Genomic DNA, 19,473 nt, shown 5'->3' on the forward strand with positions numbered 1-19,473 from the left:
ATAATGTGTATTGTAACCGGGTAATATTCTTCTCTGGTTCAACTGTCACTTATAGTCTTGCTGAACCCCAATCAATCGTCATGAGATTCACCTTATTTGGTTTCAGTTCTTGACCCTGCTTCTGCTTTGCTACTTTGAAAAAGTAAACATGGCTCACTTCTTCATGATCTCATTCATGCAACAGGGAGTGTTGTTACACCACTATATTCTTCAAATTCACACCAAAGTCCAAATTAAGATCCCAAACATCAAAGTAAATTCACAAGTGCAGATGCATTTCAACCTTCTTCCAAGTTTCCATCAGTTGATGTAATCCCAGTTTCTGTGCCATTTTTACTAAGTCTCTTTTCATTTGTCCTAATAACTCTATCTTCTCTATCTTGTCTGGTGTCAGATTTTGTTTGATAATCATTTTTGTGAAGTGCCTTGGGGATCTTAAAGAAGCATTAAGAAGTTATGCCAAAAGCAACACATTCTGCCGAACTGGTTATGTGCCTCATCATGCATCACATACAAAGCAGGAAAAATGAAGAATGTATTTGCAATATTTGATGACGGTATTGTCACACAGATCATGCTATGAAGAAGAACAATATTATATGAATTTTCAAAGACTGCCAGCACATAATCTTTGCTTTCAGAGGTCAAACTCCTAATTGTACCAGAAAGTCAGAACATAGAAGAATTAAAATATAAAGATTCAGATGTTACTTTTACTTATGACTAGAATCATAGAAGAGTTACAGTACAAGAATCCATTCAGTCTATTGAACCTCTGCTGGAATTTTTTAGACCAACCTATCATATCTGTTAGCCCACTCATACAGCCTGGCAAGCTTTTATTATTCAAATAATTATCCAATTCCCCTTTGAAAAACATAAAACTGCACCCATCTCACTATTAGGCATTGCATTTCAGATCGTGATAATTAACATAAATATAGATTTCCTTATGGCAACTCTGGAACTTTTTCTAATCAAGTCTCTGTCCTCGACTCCTTGACTCCTCCTTGAACAGTATTTCTCTATTTTTCACAAACTCTTCCCTTACCTTTTCTGATCCAAGAAGAACAACCTCAGATTCTCTAATCTATCCTCATAATTCAAATCCCTCATTGCTGGAATAATTTGAGCAAATAACATTCCAACACCTTCTGCCTTCAGGTCCATCCAGCTTCCAGGGGAGCAATCCCATCGCTCCTATTCACCGTCTACTTATTTTCTTGTAACCCTGCAACTTATCCTCCTTCACAGATCCACATCAACTCTCCTTTGATTCTTTTGCCATTAACCTACACTAGCACAGCTTTGGAATATTGGTATTGGTATCGGTTTATTATTGTCACTTGTATCAAGGTACAGCGAAAAACTTGTCTTGCATACCGATTGTACAGGTCAATTCATTACACAGTGCAGTTACATTGAGTTAGTACAGAGTGCATTGAGGTGGCACTGAGTGCATTGAGGCCGCTTAGCATCTTATCAACCGGAGGAAACCTCTTAGCATCTTATCACTGTATATGTTGTCAGAGGTTACATTTGTGGCAGAGTTGAAGAAGGCAATCAAAGGGGAAATGGGGAAAAGTATGAAAGCCCTTTAAAATTTATTTCAATTAAGTCACAAACTCACCAAGGGAGAAATTAAAGTCTACAGCTGTTGTTAAATTCCTGAAAACCCATGTCTATAACACCCTATCACTAATTCTTGTGTCATTGTTGTTCATTTAACTTGTGTTGATCTATGGAGACTAACTGCACACTTCAGTGCAGCTTAGTTATTGTGGGAAGGTTGGTAATCAAACCAATTCCTACACTGAGCCACCTCAGGTCAGATTATTGCCCTTGCATATTCCCAGTAGGTTTACCTGAATATATGGTTACATCAGACTCAGAAAATGGTTGAAATTCTATTGCAGTCTCATGCCATGCCACAGGAATCTTAATAATTTGTACTGGGAGCTAGAAATGAAATTATTTCATTTTAACCGCTCCCCTTAAATATTCTCAGTGACTGGTGAAGAATTAAAAATCGCTCCTTTTGGTTTCTGACCCAAATGAATATAAAGACCCAGCTGTATAAATAATATTTATAGTGTAACATGATTTGTAAGAAAGTCATGAAAGAACTCGGGAAAAAATGCACAGAATTTTCCATTGAGGTCGGCAATTGTTTCTTACAATAGCTTTGAAGGAATTTTCCCCAGACCACCCTCTTCTGTGCATCCCCATCTTGAACCCCAGAATTTGAATTGTACTTCATGCCCAGATCTTTATAAGCTGAGTTATCGTGGACCAAGCCTACCATCAGGGATTGCCACTTTAGCTGTCCCCACACTTGTACCTACCTGCAAAGGTGGAATCTGATTTGGTCTGTGGATCCTGGAGGTAGCTAGTGAAGCCACAGCAGTGAGTTGGACTCAGAAGCTGTCATGCTTATGTCTTGCCCTGAGAGGCTTTGACAGAAGGCAAAGCTTCAAAAATTTATGTAATTGATTTAAAAAATATACAAATATTTTCATAGAATAAAATAAATATATTGAGACACATATATTCACTCATAAATTAAAAAGAAACATAAGTAAAATAGCATTAAAAGAGGTTCTTTTTCTCACTCCACAGGCTGAGAATCCCCATAACTGAATGGGATCTTGGATCCTGAATTGGCGAAGGATCAGAGGGACAGATTTCCCGGTGGAATACTGATGACAGATCTGGTGAATTTCATCACTCAGTGAGTTCTGGCAGCTCTGTGTAAGCCCACAACTTCAATGTTAATGAATCAATGCTAGTGGTTCCCTCCGGAATTGCTGTTCACAGCCAGCATGATTCAGTCCACGGTTTTTATTTGCAGCTTTGAGTATCACTATCATTATTGGCTCTTATTGTCCGTCACTAGTGTCCCTTGAGAAGGTGGTGACATGCCTTCTTCTTGAACTGTTGCAGTCCATGTGTGAAGGTTATACCACAATGCTTTTCAGTTGAGAGTTCCTGGATTTTATTCAATGGCAATGATAGAATGACCAAATAGAATGATATGTGACTTGGGAAGGAAGTTGGATGCGTTGGTTTCGTAGGTATTGTCACAGAAACTTCAGTGAACTGCAGTCATGAATATTATAGATTGTACATGCTGCAGCAACTCTACACCAGTGGTAGAGATGACAAGCAAACTGTGGCAGCTTGGCCATGTATCTATGATCAATTATACATGACGTAAACCAATGGCTGTTTTTTTCTTTGTCACAGCCAGGATCCTGGGTATGTTTAGAACTATACACAGTCTTAAAGAGAAAGCACACAAATATTTCTATAAAATAATTGCACTAATACAGTATAACAATAAGAAAACGTAACTCCAATGGATTTTTAGGCTGTTGAATAAACTGTTCCAGTGCTGAACAACTTAAGTGTTGTTCTAACTCCATATTTACAGGCAAATGGGGAGTACATCACATTGCTGATGCTTACAAGAGGATTTGCAAAGAATGGAGATAAGATTCTCATCAGAGATTTTTCTTTCCATTTTAAAAATATACTTTATTAATGACATACACATTAAATACAATTGATATACATCTTTCTCTGCATTCATTGTATCATCAGTTCAATACATCCTTTTACAATGCATCAACACCACTCACATTTCCTCCTTAAACAATGCACCTGTGAAGTCCTTGAAAGCCTGTTCCACAGGGCCGAGTCCCTCAGTGTCCAGTGGCGGCAGGATCCTACCTGAGTAGAGAGACACACTGTGGAATAGCCAACTACTCACCAGCTTTACCAGGATCTGCATTTTCACAGCTGATCCCGTTAAAATTTTGGGCAATGTCCATCCCTGCATTTTGATGGTGGGAGTTAAATAATGGTAACATTATTCAACAATGGTAATGCTATTCAACATCAAGGAGTCATGTTTAGACTCTCCTTTGTTGGGAATGGTTATTACTTGGCTTTTGTGTCACATGACTATCTGTTACAACTTATCATCCCAAGCCTGGAATTTACCTTGATCTTATTGCTGGTAGACATTGTCCGATTTGTTACCTGAGAAATCACAAAGTGCAAATCCAAAGTATTTAGGAGTATCTAGACCATCACGTGAATCCCCAAGGCAAAGAAGGCTACACATCAAATAAAGGTAAATGGGGCTAGTGTAGATAAGTACAATGGTTGGCATGGACTCAATGTGCTGAAGGGCCTGTTTCTGTGCTGTACGACTCCATGAATCTATGAGACTATGAATCATTAATACATACCCCAAATTCTGACATGACAATGAGGAGTCACTGATAATTGCATCTAGAAGGCTCCCATGAGCATCTGTGAGCCAGAATTGAATTGCTAGGTCTCCAACAACCGCAGCAATTGGATGTATATGATGAAGTTAATACGATTAGCCGTGTCCATTGCACCCAGTTGCTAAAGGAGAAAGAAACTTGCTGTATCATGTGGAATGCAAAATTACATACAATTCCTTCTGCACAAATTTTCCATAATGTCTACGAAGCAGGTACATAATTGGGACTACAGCATCCTGTGGGAGGCATAATTTAGATCAATTCATACAAAGGAATTACCCAGTTGATTTCACACATTCACCTCATTAAAGCTGCATGGCCCACTGACCATTTAATAATAGTATTTGCAAGGAAGAAAATTTGCTGTTCTGTTTATTGCAGAATAGCAACCACTGGAGAATAACCACTATTGCAGAATAGACACTGGAGAGCCCAGGTTTGTTCTTAAAGCAGAAAGGATCAGCAGGATATTTGACTGAGATGTTCAAAATCATAAATAGTTTTGAATAAAATATTGAGAAACATGTTTCCAGTGGCTGCTGAAAAGGGCAGTAACCAGAGAACCAGTCATGTAAGGGGATTAACAAAAGAGCCAGGGACAACATGAGGAGATGTTGTTTTCAATCAGCAAGTTGTAATCTGAAATGCACTGCCTGTAAGTGTAGTAGACACAGCTACATTCATAATATTCATGAGACAAAAATATATAGGTCTGAGGGAAAAGAGAAGGGGATTGTAATTAATTTGTTAGGCTATTAGTTCCCTCTGTCAAGCTATTGGTGCATTCTGAACTTCTGTAACAGACAATTTAGCAGGGAGGCCACAAGACAAAAAGTTGCCAAGCTACCTTGGCCACTGGCGTGACTGTATTGCAGTTGAAAAATAAGTTGAAAATAATTGCAACAGCTTGTTCTTATTAAGAATGTGGTGCCATAGCAATGACTAAGAAAAATGCATATATTGCAGACTTGTATAAGTTAACAGATGTAGACTACATTTATTATAAAAGTCATTAGATTTAGATTAAAATGAAGCAGTCTGTAAGGGTACTTGTTAGTCCTTAAAAATTGCAAAATTAGATACAATTATAGAATGCTAGAGGCCATTCAGCCTAGAAAGTTTACGTTGGTGTGCCTTTTTTTCAATGAGACATCAGGTTAGAAGTTCTGTTGCCTGAAAGTGGATGTGTTCTCACTGTCCTTCACTTCTCTTCTCCCCATCTCTCACTGCCCGCCCCCTCTCACTGGCTCTCACCATTCATCATCTCACCTCGGCTTGTGATATTTCTCCTCACCTTCCGTGGGTAGGGGGAAGAGAGAGAGAGAGAGAGAGAGAGAGATTGAGAGAGAGTGAGGGAGAGTGAAAGTGGGAGAGAGAGAGAAAGAGAGACAAGAAACGGTTATAAATGGAAGAACATTCATATTCCAGTTGGTAGTTTAAACCCAATAGTATGAACATTGAATTTTTCAGTTTCAGGTAACCTACACCTCTGGCATTCTTCCCCCATACACACTCACCTGTCTACCAAGTTTTCTTCTCCCTTTGTTCACCTTTCTCATACCTTTCTCCTTGCCCTCCCCACCTGGTTTCATCTGTCCATCATCCCCTCCGCATCTGGTTCCACCTATCACCTACCAGCCTCAGCTCAACCTCTCCCTCATACTGCTATATACAGTCAGTCTTTCCTCTTCCCCCTCAGATCTCAACTTGAAATGTCGGCATACACATTTCCCTCCACAGGTGCTGCCTGACCAGCTGAGTTCTTCTAGCATTCTGTGTTTTGTAAACCAATTAGACTCAAGAATCACACATATACACAAATAAGATTGAACCATGGCAGTCATACCGTGACAGCACATTGAGTAATGAAATGCCTTCTTTGCCTTGCAGTTTAAGATTAAATGGAATTTCTGGCTTTTTCAGTAAACAGGATGGGTCATATTTTCACTGAATGTAAATCAATAAATATTTCCAATCCAAGTCCCAGTGTGCTGGAGGAGCAGGTCTTCCTCTTTGTGAGTTAAGGGCTATCCAGTCTGCAACCTTTGCAAGAGCTATCAAAGATGAAGCAGATTTTCAAATGCCTCAGCTACCTCCTCCCATCATAGCAATGAATGGACCATCTATGTACTGGTGCATGTTAACTGAGCACTCCATCTGACAGTCCTCTCCATTATGACCTTTCTTTGTCTTTATCGGTAAAGCAAAGGCAAGCTGTGTTGTTCTGCCATTAAGTCTTTCTTTGGACTTCGACAATTCTCATCCAGGGCAATGATAAAGATTTGTCTTTCACAATAAGTCTTTGTTCTATGAAGGTGAGACAATTGTTTGGAAACTCCAGGCTATGAAAGTGTTGGGAAATTACCCACTACCAAGCTCAAGGATTGATAGTTCCATTTGATAAGGAGTTGAGGCTGTTCCTTTACAGTAGCTCCATGGAGCAGAAAGACTCTCGTATGAAGGTACATGTGTTTTCCTTTCCCTGATGCGCCAGCAGTGCCCTTGAAGTTGTCTGGCCACTAGCTAGCCTGGACTGCTGTTGCCCATACTGGGTTTTCACCTGGCTCTTTTGGGCACAGAGCTGCTCAATTCAGCAAACATCCAATCACTGCTGCAGCACTGGGATAGAACTGTATAGGAGCATTCGCCCAGGCTCACACAGAATGTCTAAAGGAATTTACTTTCCTTTTGTTTGCAAAATTGTGTTATTTAATTTCTAAAATTGGTTTAGAATGCTCATTTTGTGGTGCATTTTATTATTCACTTAAAAAGGCAAGTAAACAAAATAATTTAAATACTTAATTTAAATAAAATCTATGCATTTCTGAAAAATATCATGCCTTATGTTGACCAATGATTCTCCACACACTTCATTGTATATCTCTAATGGGATTGATTTCTATAATGATGATGCTGGGGAGGCTGGATACCACTATAAACTTCAGCATGAATCCAGAGAGCAGCCTAAATGGCCAATTCTACCCCAATGTTTTGGATATAGCAAAAATGTAATAATAAAATCAACAGTTGGTAAAACATTACTAAGCTTGTTATTTTAATAGATGGAAAATATTTGGAGTCTGAGCTTGAATTCTCAATCTGTGCAAGCCTGTATATTGGGAGCATTAACTTGTAAAATTGCCACCACAGTTTTTAATGTGGTGTAGTCTGGCAGTCATCGCACCCAATGTAGGCATTTCTTGTAGGGATTTCCTAATGATTTAGAGGATTAATGTGTGGTCTGGGACTGTTCAGACCATAAAGACACTTAGTTTGATCCCATGTATGTACTGATTCAGCTGATCTCAGCTAAGGGAATATTAGGCACTGCTTGAATGAAGAAGAAAATGAAACAGATTGACTATTTTCTATTGCCTGTTTTGGGTTATGGTCCAACATGAATTTCACCACAGTTGACTGCAACTATTGCAGGAGGAGCCTGCTTTAGAAATATAAACACTGGCACCCAGCAGGGAGGAGCTGCTCTGCTGCATCCTAAATTGGAGAAGTATCCAATATCAAAATAAAAAAAAAATGAAGGGTCTTGGACATGAAACATTAACTGTTTCTCTTTCCATAGATGCTTCCTGACTTGCTGAGCTTTTCCAGCATTTTCTGTTTTTCTTCCAGATTTCCAGAGTCTGCAGCTTTTGTTTTTGATTAACATCCAATATTAATGCTTTCAGTATTATAAGGCAAGAAAGTTGGGAAATACTAAACACAATTTCTTCTCTGACACTACTTGAACCTACATTTTGTGTGCTTACCATGAAAATAGGAGAAGGCATGATTAATTGAGTTAAAAAAGGACTTGGCCAACAGTCAAGAGGTCTCAACAGATATTTCTTAATTCATTTTCTGGGTTTGTTAGTGTTGCTGGCTAAAACAAAGAATCCAGGACTTGGATTCTTCTCTGTTGGATACTTCTCCAATTTAGGATGCAACAGAGCAGCTCCTCCCTGCTGGGTGCCAGAGTTTATATTCCTAAAGCAGGCTCCTCCTGCAATAGTTGCTGGTTAAAGCAAAGAATCCATCCCCATTTGTGCTGAGACAGCAGTGAAAGTCCTACCTGAACAACTGCAGTCATTGTGGAATTCTTTGCAGTGGTAGGTTACACTTACCCTCTTTAGGGGACTGAAAACTACTGCACATGTTGGAAATTGTAAATACAAACAGAAAATGATGTAAATGCTCAGCAAGACAGACAGCATCTGAGGGTAAAGAAACAGAGTCAACATTTAGGTTCATTGAACATTCAAAGGACATCAATGAAGAGAATTGACCATGCTGGTCTGGAACTGGAGTCACATGTTGGCCAAGTTAGGGTGGTTTCCTTCCCTATAAGACTGACTGTGTTTATACAACAATCTGCCAGTTTCACGAATAAATTTCTACAACCTGGTCCAACTAGCATCAACTATTCCTTTTTAGTGTATAATGGAAAGTTTCCCATAGCCATTAAACTTGTTATTTCACCATTTTCAGCCATAGCCTATGCCCTATGCCTGCAAGCATTGTGAGATAAGGAGTTCTTTGGACTTGTTTCATGTTAACAAGATTTATTAAAGTCTTTTGTTCCTCAGGTGTACTGCATTTTGGAGGTAATGTTTTCTTTACATATCTGTGATTTATGAAGTAAGTTGATGCCTACCTTATAATTACAATCTGGAGCAACATTAAGAAAAAGGGTCAGTTTACGCATTACATTTGTTACTTTCAGAAGGCACAATGAAGCAATATTTTCTTCTGGAACTCATTTCGGATAATGATGTTGGTCTCTGAGTCCAAGTTTGTGGTAGAAAATTAAGATGCTTGCCACCTCATCACCTGCTTTCATTTCTGTTCTGGCTGACTGCCTCCTTCAAGAGTGTTGAAGCCAAACCTACTTTAGGAAATACTTGTTTTGAAAAAAGTTGAGAAGTGAGTGTAATTTTTTAAAATCTTATGCTGCAACAGTTGTGTGTTGATACATTTAAAGCCTTTAAAAATAACTGATCACAAGCCACATCACAGTCAACCCATCGAGAAGGGCAGATGCAATGAAAGCAGGAGGATGAGTAAGGCAGACAAACCTACGTGGCAACGTATCTGTAACCAAAATTGCATATTTGTATTAACAGTTTACTCACTGTGATCTTCAGTGTAATCCCCTGGGCTGGTTTTGACAGCCTTATTAGGTCAGTATAGAAATTCTTTTTCATAACTTGCCTTCTTTCACCCTTTTGTTTTTGCCTCTATCAGGAAATTACGTAGCTCTGTCTGGGTGGGGTACGTGAAAGCAAATGTGAACCAGACAAAAGTGTGGGACACACTCGATGGAATTGATTGGATTTTCATTTTCATATCTTCACATAATCTCAATCATAACTCTAATAAAGAATTAATCTACAAACATTTCACTGAACACTCTGACAAACTTCTACAGATGTACTGTTGGAAGTATCCTGACTGGTTGCATCAAGGTCTGGTAAAAACAATTGGAATGCACAGGAATGTAAGAAGCTGCAGAGAGTAGTGGACTCTGCCCAATACATCGCAGGCACATCCCTCCCCATCATAGGTAGTATCTACAGGAAATGTTGCCTCAAGAAAGCAACATCCATCATCAAAGGTCCCTACTATCTGGGCCGTGCCATTTTCTCGCAGCTACCATTGGGGAGGAGGTACAGAAGCCTGAAGTCCCACACCACCAGGTTCAAGGACAGCTACTTCCCTTCAACCATTCGGTTCTTGAACCAACCAGCACAACCCTAATCACTAGAGTTTAGCCACTTTGATCACTTTGCATTAAAATGGACTTTTTTTTGTTCTAATTGTGTTCTTTCTTGTAAAAATTTTGTTTATCTTTAATTTATTTTTCTTGTGAATGCTGCTTTATGATGCTATATGCCTGTGTTGCCGCTGCAAGTAAGTTTTTCATTGCGCCTGTGCATACATGTACTTGTGCATATGACAATAAACTCAACTTTGACTTTGTCTTTACCCAGAATGTTCAGAATGAGGGACTAGCCTCAGGACATGGATGAGACCATGGAAATAGTAGCATTGAGTTATGTTTCTGGACTAGTATGCAGAGGCCTGAAGTATTGATCTGGAGACACAAGTTCGAATCCCACTGTGGCAGCTGGGAAATTTAAATTCAAGTTAGTAAATAAATTTGGAATAAAATTCCAGTGTCCATTATAATAACCATGAAACTGCAGGATTGTTGTAAGAACGCCTCTGGTTCACTAATATCCTCCTAAGAAGGAAATCTGCCATGCTTTTCTGGTCTGGTCTATATGTGACCCTGGACCCATCAATGTAGATCAATCCTGATTTCCCTCTGAACAGGCACAGCAGGCCACTCAATTCAGGAAGCAATTAGGCAAGGGTAATAAATGGTGGTCTATCAGCAACACCTACATCCTGTGAACAAACAAATAAAAATAAAGCAGAAATACATTTGAGAGAATGCTGAAGGATTAAATGAGGAAGAAAGGAAGAGTGGAATGTGATTTGTTACCATCTATTCCACTTTAAAGTTAATCTTTTAGGTATAAATATTTCTGTTCGTTGAATAAAATTTAGTTTTAGTTCCAGCAATGTTTCAATTAGTCCAGGCAATATGTAGCTGAACCATGAGTGCCACAAGATCTGAGGTTTTATTCTCAGTATGTGGTGAGTGAGGTGACCTCAACTCAACTGTGTTTGCAGTTATAAGGGCATTAACATTAGTAGCAACAGCATTAAGCTACAGAAGAGAGATAAAAATTAACCTGCACTTCCTGCCTTAAATCCTACAGTTTAGAGTTTAGGCAAAACAGAATCTAGCTTGTTTATGACGGTCCATGTGGCAGAAGAGCCAAATGAGTTTCACTGCTGGGTTTAGTACAGACTGGACATTTGGATCACCTCAAACTCTCAGTTTCTACAAAGGATTGGAAACAATTGAGAAGTAACAGGACAAACTCTGAGGGGTGCCTTGCCCATTGCCAATTTGTCTCAAAACACTTACAGGCCTGCAGCCACGGACACAATGCCCACAGTTTTCCAATGCACAGCAGGTAAAGTCCCACGATTCTTGTCCTGTGAATTTTTCACCTAAGTTTCACTTGGACTAGGAGTCTCAAGGAAGCATTTACGTTTATTACAGCTGTCAGTATGCAACTGAATCATAAAGCATGCCATGTTGCAATATTTAAGCACATGATGTCATGCATTAACGTAACAGAGACTTCAACAAATTTAATTCAGATTCATATTAGTTTATTGTCCTATACACCAGCCGCAATGAAATTCTTTGCTTACGTGAAGCTCACAGAGTAAACAGTATACATGGTAATAATAAATACAGCAATAAATAGAACAATGAGCGCAAAACAGCAGAATAGTGAAAAGATTGTAGTGCAGTCTGAAGCAGTGCAAAAAGAAATACAGAAATGACAATACAGAATAACCAAGAGAGATAGAGTTAAGAGTCCGAGACCGTGGCAGCATCACCAGGAAGGGGGTACGAAAGAGGTGATTGGTTCAGAAGTCTGATAGCAGTGGGGAAGAAGTTGTTCTTAAGTCTGGACACCTGGGCATTCAAGCCTCTGTATCTTCTCCCAGAAGATTGAAGAGAGAAAGGGGAATGGCCAGGCATCCTTGACGATACTGTTAGCCTTCCTGAAACAACACACCGTGAAGATGGACTGGATGGAAGGAAGTGACGAGCCTGTGATGGTTGTGATCAGGCTGTATTTACCACTCTGCAGGTTCCTTCTGTCCAAAGCAGAGCAGTTTCCATACCAAGCTGAGATGCAACCCGTCACTATTCTTTGCTCTGAGCCACTTTTACACATGCTCCTTCTTACTTCAGTAGTGAGGGATTCGCCCTTCTGTTTGCTACACTTTATTTATGTCGCAGACTCACCAGTCCCACTCTATCAATACACACTTTCACAGCACTGTCTCCAGTGTCGCATATTTAGTTCTTCTTATACTGTGGAATATTAAGTCATAGAGTCACAAAGTCACAGAGTCATACAGCATAGCAACAGGCCCTTCAGCCCAACTCATCCATGCCAACTGTGTTGCCCAGTGAGCTAGTCCCATCTGCCCATGTTTGACCCATAGCCCTCTAAACCTCTCTATGTATTTATCTATATGGTTTTTAACTGTTACTAATGTGCCCGACTCAACCACTATTTCTGGCAGCTCATTCCAAACACACACCACCCTTTGTGTGAAGAAGCTGCCCCTGATGTCCCTTTTAAATCTTTTGCCTCTGATCTTAAACCTATGCCCTTTTGTTTTTAGAACCCCCTCCCTGGGAAAAAGACGATGTGTTTTCACCCTATGTCCCTCATGATTAAGTGATTTACTTGGATGAGGAATACGAAGAACTACATCTGTTTATTACTGTAGCTGAAGCATGTTCCAAACTGTGTTGCAGCAGTTAGCCACATGATACAGCAATACCTCACTAATCTAAAAGCAATACTTACATTTCACATTAGTATATACATACTACAATCAGACACTCAGGAAATCATGTATTTCAACTATGTTTTCACCAGCAACTTTAAAAAGATTAAACAGTGATCATATAGTGATAAAACTGTCATCTTCTGTATTAGGCTATTGTGAAAGCTATGAACATTGGAAAAAAACCTTTATCCTTCTTGTTGAAAGAGGGCATGCAAATACCAAGAGTTTAGTTAAATCTTTCTGTATCTCTTCTATTTAAAACCTTTACCACATTTAAATATGAATGAAAAGCGGTCAAACAGAGTGCTTCTGAATTATGAATTAAATTTTAACAAGCCACCAAGGGAAAAACAAAAATAGTATTTAAATCTCTTTGGTTTTACCTAAGCTATTAATTCCACTAAATATAATTTCAGCAAAGGTCTCTTTTTTTGTTCACATTACACTTTTCACATCTGAAGAAGCACCTCGACAGACAAAGGAAGACTTCTTTCCTCTTAAGAAACAAATTATTTAATCAGATTGGAAAGCATGTTCCGTGGGTGGATGAAAGTCGTGCTGGTATGTGCGGAAAGCCTCTGGATAAAGATGGTGAGTAGACACATCTGGTAGTTGTTAAAGGCTGTACCTCGTGTTTTGTGATGGATGTTGCCAAGGTACATTAAAAAAAAACTCTTTGAGTAACTGCGTGAGTGCTGGGCATGCAGTACACATTCCCTTTACAAATTGCAAAACATGGCTCAGGTGGTTTACAAATTGAGAGAGACTTCAGTTTGGCTGTTGTACCAGGAGAATAAACTGAAGAATGGTTGGCAGCTGGCAGGGAGAGAGGTTATTGACAACAGGTGGACCTTCCAGACGCAAAAAACTGAACTTGATATCTATTGAAAGAGGGACTTAAGAGGCCCCCCCCCTCAGTGACTCTGTTGATAAATGCACTTCCCTGTGTGGTACAGTCCAAAGGGACCTAGATTCAGCTATTTTATCCTAATCACAGGGCAGTGTGTGTGCTACAACTAGCCTTATCTGACCCAGAAAAATAAGTGAATGAGACAGAAAGGAAAAGAGAATAACCACTGAAGGTAAAGGATGAAGGAAGAAAGAGAAGGAAGTAAAGGATGAGAAAGACATAAAGGATAAAAGTGAAGCTGTATCCAAAAAAACCTGTGCTTTTACTACAATATTCTTTCTTATAGACATTTTATCCTGACTTTACTTTCCATGAATATTAATCACAATCCAATTACATCTTCAGGCACAGGGCTTCTATATTTAATATCCTTGTGATTGGGTTCCTAGAGTAGATGAACAGGACCTGAGGCAATTGAAGAAATTCAGAATATTGGTCTCTCAGCCACATATGGGTGGAATTAAGATCATCCAATCTTTGCAAAGGGCAAGGAGCCAGTCATCACCCTGAACTAGTCAGAAATCCTGGGTAAATCAGGGGTTCAGCCAGTCAAGACCTGAGACAATCAGCTAAACCAGTCAACGGTTGAAACAAGAACAGAAGTTGCTGGCAGGTCATGCAGCATCTATGGAAAGGAAAACAGAGTTAACATTTCAGGTTGAAGACCCTTGTTCAGATCTGGGAAGGACAGAAAAATGTTAGATTTAAGTTGCAGAGAAGGTGTGGGAGGGATGGATGGGACAAAGGGAATATCTGTGATAGGATGATTCAGTGTCGCTGTGGGGATAAATTCTTAATAGGGCAGTTAGAGAGTGAGAAAGAAGTGTCATGTCTTGCACATGACAGCTCGTGGTGTGCCACAGGAGAGCGAAAAAACCCAAGCCAATAGAACAGTCAGCAGAAATGGCCAATTCTGATATAGACGTTGAAAGTGAGTCCAAAAGGCTGCAATGTGCCCAGACAGAAGATGAGGTACTGTTTCTCAAACTTACATTGGGTCTTAAGACAAAAAAAAACTGATCTTCTTTCCCTCTCTTTCCCAGATCTGATGAAGGGTTTTGGACTGGAAATGTTAAATCTATTTCTCTTTCCACAGATGCTGTCTGAACTATTGAGTGTTTTCCAGCATTTTTTTGTTTCTGTTTCAGATTTCTGGCATCTTCAGTCACAGGTCGAGGCAGTTGAAGGGGAGGGGGCAGGAGTGGCAGTGGTGGTTGGTTAAGTTCATGGGCGAATCAGAGATTATGCCATATTGGACCCTAGGATCCTATGCTGGTCATGTTGAATGAATAAAATATGAAGGGTCAAGATCCCAAACTATTAAGGGTAGAGCTAATCAGGATCCTGAGTCAATCAAAGGTTGAATTTAGAAACAGGTCAAAAAGAGCAGGACTCCTGACCAATCAGCTATCAGGAGCACAAGTCATTCAGGACCTCCAACAGGGGCCTCGAGGGGATAAAATAGTAAGTTTAAGAGTTGAGGTAAATCAATTTTACTTTTATGTTTCTGTGGATGAACGTACATGTGCAGATTTAATGCTAGATTAAGCAGTGATTATACTATTATCTAATAAAACAAGCGGGCCCCCAAACCAAACTTTTTTTCACAAGAGATTTCTGTAAAGGCAAGTGTGCCTCTTGTTGCACTCAGCTAGCAAGCTGTAATTTATCTGTGGCAGAAACAGGAAAATTTGACAGAAAGCCATCAGATCTCTTGCACTGAAAGTAGACCACAGAAGTATGATCTCAAAGGTTGGTATGGTGAGTTCAATATAATTGTTGAACTCCACAGCTACTTCATGCGGGTAAATGATCAAGAAAGTTGAGAGCTGAGAATGCTTTAATTTGACTGTTCTGCATTCCAGCATAGAACATGTTATGAACTGAGTATTTACTTTAACATGTCTCCTGGCTGCAGAGGATTGTGGCGTATTGCAACATATCTCCCAGCCAAAGCCTTCAGCTGCACTGCCTGCTCCGCATTTCAATCAATATCTTTTAGGGGTTATAAGCCACTTGCATTAACAAAGTATTTTTAAAATATCCTCCAGAATATTTTTACCAGTTGCATTCTGCTTTTCTGACCAATACAGTTACTTAGTTGAAATAGAATGACCCAGCAAATTAGAATGTGTCTTTCATTGTAGAATGAAAAAGCTTGGAAGTTGTTAAGCTGGATATCCTGAAGGATATTAGAACTGTATTTGTCAAGTCATTCAGATTTGAAGAGGTCATCTGTATTCCTTATGGTATGAAAACACTAGGATGAATTGACACCAATTAGTTTCTGCTATAAATAATTTCCAAAATATCCAGAAGAAGAAATATCAGCCACATTCAGTGATTCTGTAAGACGATGATTACTGTTACACATTGACAACTTGGAAGTTCAGAAATGCCTAGTTAGAGTAGGAGATGCAGCTTGTGGTCTTGGTCTTTTCACGTTAGGTTGTAATTTCCACACTTTTATAACTTGTAGAACAGGATCAGTCACATACAGATTGGAACCAGGGAACCAGTAACAAAAATTAGTTTCTGTTTGTGTTGAAAACTACTGGTTTTTATTTAATCTTCTTCCTATCTCTGGTATTTGGGCAAATAGATGGATGAAATTTCTGACACTGCATTTCCAGCACACTTAAAACTGAGTTAAGGAGGAATTTCTTCAGCCAAAGGATAAGATAAGATATTTATTTATTAGTCACATGTACATCGAAACACACAGTGAGATATGTCTTTTCACATTACTGAGAATGTGCTGGGGGCAGCCCGCAAGTGTCGTCACTCTTCCGGCGAATCTGTGGAATTCGTTGCTATAGAGGGCTGTGGAGGCTAAGTCATTGGGTGTATTTGAGGCAGAAGTTGATAGGTTATTGATTGGTAAAGGGGCTATGGGTTACGGGGAGAAGGCGGGAGAATGGGATTATAAAAAAATCAGCCACGATTGAATGGCAGAGCAGACTCAATGGGCTGAAATTTGTTCCTATATCGCATGGTCTTATGGTCACACAGAGAATCTTATATAATTTATAGGTCAGGATATTGTTGATTGTACACAAGGCAGTGTCTCAGTTGTAGTATATCTGCTTCAAGTGGGTTCAAGTCCTGTTCTAGAGAGAGGCAAAATCTAGACTGATATTTTCAAACGATGGAGTCTGGTATGTTGAAGTAAATATTTGGCCTTGGTCTTAGCATGTGTGCAATGAACCTTGCTTATGAACTTTGGTTCCCATAAAGAGAACAGAGCTGAAAGTCAGAGGCAGAGTACAATTTATGTGTATTACCATATTGTACATTTAGTGCACGTGACCAAAGATGAATTTCTACCCCTTTTATCTTTTACACGGTCCCATCTGTGCTCTTGGCTTGTTGTAGGAGGTCCCACATTACTATTAAATAAAAATGAGTTGTTCTACCCAGCATTTAATCCTCAGCCAAATTTGCCTGCATAGTAATATTATAATTGAAAACCGATTAATTGCCTGTGAAGTGCATAAGGACATCTGTAGGTCACGAAAGGAACGTTAGGAATGCAATTTTTTTCCCCTTATGTGTTGATAAATGGAATGAAATTACCAAGCTCATGGAGAAACATGAGTTAGTCAGACCAATCAATACTATTTATTGAGAGGCAGTCCATGCTTGACAAACCTTACAGAATTCTTTTAAAGGATAAATAAAACAAATACAGCATATTTGGTTTGTATAGATTTTTAGGAAGCATTTGTTAAGGTGCAATGGAAGAGACTTATTGCAATGATAATGTTACATGGAACCAAGGATTATGTGGAAACATGGATAGTGAAATAATTAAAAGGCAGAAAACAGTGAAACAAAATTCCTTGGAATGGATTGACGTCAAGTACTGTGTTCTTCTTTACCAAGTTGTAGAAATAATTTTCAATATGAAGCTGAGGGAACAATTTTCTGATGATAACATCTTGGACACAATTGCTAACTCATGATCAAGATTGTGAAACATTAAGGAGAGGCATGGATAGGCAATCAGGATAAACAGATAGGTGGCAGAAATGGTTCAATTCTTTTTATAACTGAGAAGGAAATATATCGATAAGAATTTAAATAGTGTTCAAGAGCCCAAGATCTTGATCTACAGAAACTCAGGTTATTAAAAATGGCAGAAAATGTAGAAATAGCCATTAAAGGAAAGACATCAAGAGTTTTGCTTTAACATCAAGAGTTATACAGTACACCCTCAGCCACCTGGCATCCATGGGGAATAGACGTGCTAGTCGCATGAAAATGCTGGTTGCATGAGAATTGCTCAAAAACTATTATTGTACGTCATACATGAGTACGTCAATGTACTTCCCATTCAATGCATAAAACTTTAAATAAATTGTCCAGCTATTTGTCATCTCCTTACACTTTTAAATAACAATGTACTTCACATTCAATGCATAAAACTTTAAATAAATTGTCCAACTATTTGTCATCTCCTTACACTTTTAAATAACAATGTTTTACACTGCAATTCTATATTTTGAAGCTGAACAATATTAATATAAAATACAGCAAAAATAAATCAAATAAATGACTGTACTCACCCTCTCATGAAGTGCCAAATCTTCAAGGAGGATGTTGCTAATCAGTCAACAACTGCACTGCCCTTATATATAAATATAAGTACACTAAAAATGTCTTTTTACACTTATTTTGCATAACACTTGAAATAAAGTTCACTGTTTGAGCTTACTTCCATAAAATTAAAGCAATCTTGTGTAGACTATGTATAGAATTTTATGCAGTCTAGCCTGGACTCGACCACCACTTAAACTAAAATCATTTATTTCTAAACAACAAAGAGGCACTGCAATTCATTCACTGTGCTCTGAATACTCTAATGGCTTTTCATCAGGTTCAACAGAATTTCTGTGAGTCGAAGCCAAAGGCTGAAGAGATTTAGGCTTACTAGACTTCTTGAATAAATCCCTAATGGCCGCTTACTTGCATGCCTTCCTTCTCTCGTGCAGAAAGTGTGAATGAGAAAGGTGAAGCTGCAACACAGTGTGCCAAATTCAAATTTATGTTTTTGAAATATTTTTAATGAAATTGCTTAATATTCTTAGAAAGCTTTTGCAGTTGCATGAGAATTCTGGATGCATAATTACCAAATAAATGAGCATTTAATGTGGAATAGATAAGCATTGAACATATACAAAGTATTTGTACAGCCACTGTTAGGATATTGTGCAAGGCAGTGAGCACAACACTATAGGGAAGATATCAAAGTAACAGACAAAATATGGTATAGATTTATCAGGATGTGAGCAGAGATGAGGTATTAGGGCAAAGAAAAGAAATTTGAGAATAATGTTTTTTTACTTAGAGGAGCCTGACCTCCTCAAACTCCTGATACAGAGAACCCTCTGAAACCCCTATGGTGACTCTTACCCCTGACTCCTAATGCTTCTGACTCCTAATGTTTCCAGCATTCCTTCCAGCAGCAAAAAACAAACTGTGTGGAGGGAAATGGATGGTCGAGGTTTCAGTATCCTTATCTCTTTGCCTCCACTGATGCTGCTCAACCTGCTAAAGTCCTCCAGTAGTTGTTTTTTTCTCTTTCCAGGTTACAGCATCTGCAGTCTCTTGTGTCTCTGTGATTCCCTCCTCCAGCCCCAATCTCTTCTTCATGAACTTCTTGGAAAATGTTGGTGGCAAATTGGTACACGGTCACCAGGACTTGACTGACTGCTGGTACCTAAACCCTCCCTCTTTGAGTTTAGTATAACAATTAACCAAACTTCAACAATTGTCTTCTTTTCTTGACCAAAATGTCTGCAGGTAGAC

This window comes from Pristis pectinata, chromosome 15 (assembly GCF_009764475.1).
Source record: "Pristis pectinata isolate sPriPec2 chromosome 15, sPriPec2.1.pri, whole genome shotgun sequence".
Classification (NCBI taxonomy): domain Eukaryota; kingdom Metazoa; phylum Chordata; class Chondrichthyes; order Rhinopristiformes; family Pristidae; genus Pristis; species Pristis pectinata.